This window comes from Trypanosoma cruzi (genome assembly GCF_000209065.1).
Source record: "Trypanosoma cruzi strain CL Brener chromosome Unknown tcruzi_1047053499189, whole genome shotgun sequence".
NCBI lineage: Eukaryota > Euglenozoa > Kinetoplastea > Trypanosomatida > Trypanosomatidae > Trypanosoma > Trypanosoma cruzi.
The window spans coordinates 131-674 of NW_891935.1; the positions used below are offsets into that span (position 1 = coordinate 131).

The window sequence follows — 544 nt, forward strand, 5'->3', positions numbered from 1 at the left end:
AAGCGCGGCATACGCGGAAAAAAGGCGAATAAAAGGAACGAGACGGAGAAAACACAAAACAAAACAAAGATGCAGGCAATAGCAGCCATGAAGCGAAAATGAGGGGGCCCGAAGGAGGTGGCGGACACGCAACGTGGGGGGGGGGGGGCAGCCGCACGAGGGGGTACGGGGCTATATATATATGGGTATATATATATAGGGGTATATGGATATGGCGGACAGACCCACAAAAAAAAAAAAAAAAAAAAAAAGGGGTCCGTAAACCCCGGTCAAAAGAAATTGACCAAACATAACCGCCAAAGGCGGGTTGGAAGCTTCGCGTACCAATATAGTACAGAAACTGTATCAATAATAGCGTTAGTTGAAAGGAGTTGTGTTCCACAACGGTTTTCAATTTTGATGAGGGGTCCTTCGCGGCACTTGGGACCGTGTACAAAAACCCCCCCCCCCCCTCCCAGGCCACACTGGGGAGGGGTCAGGGTCCGGGATGTCGGCCCCGGGATAGCGCCGTGGACGGCGTCAGGGGGCGGAAAAAACCCACATG

General features: G+C 52.2%; 1 non-coding gene across 1 annotated transcript, besides 1 other annotated feature; it reads right to left on the bottom strand.

Moving 5' to 3' along the window:
• Positions 1-228: 228 nt before the first annotated feature.
• Positions 229-251: a microsatellite.
• Positions 252-363, bottom strand: Tc00.1047053499189.10. Its single transcript, XR_008255143.1, has one exon. It is a non-coding gene; the product is annotated as a spliced leader RNA (transcript).
• Positions 364-544: the final 181 nt, after the last annotated feature.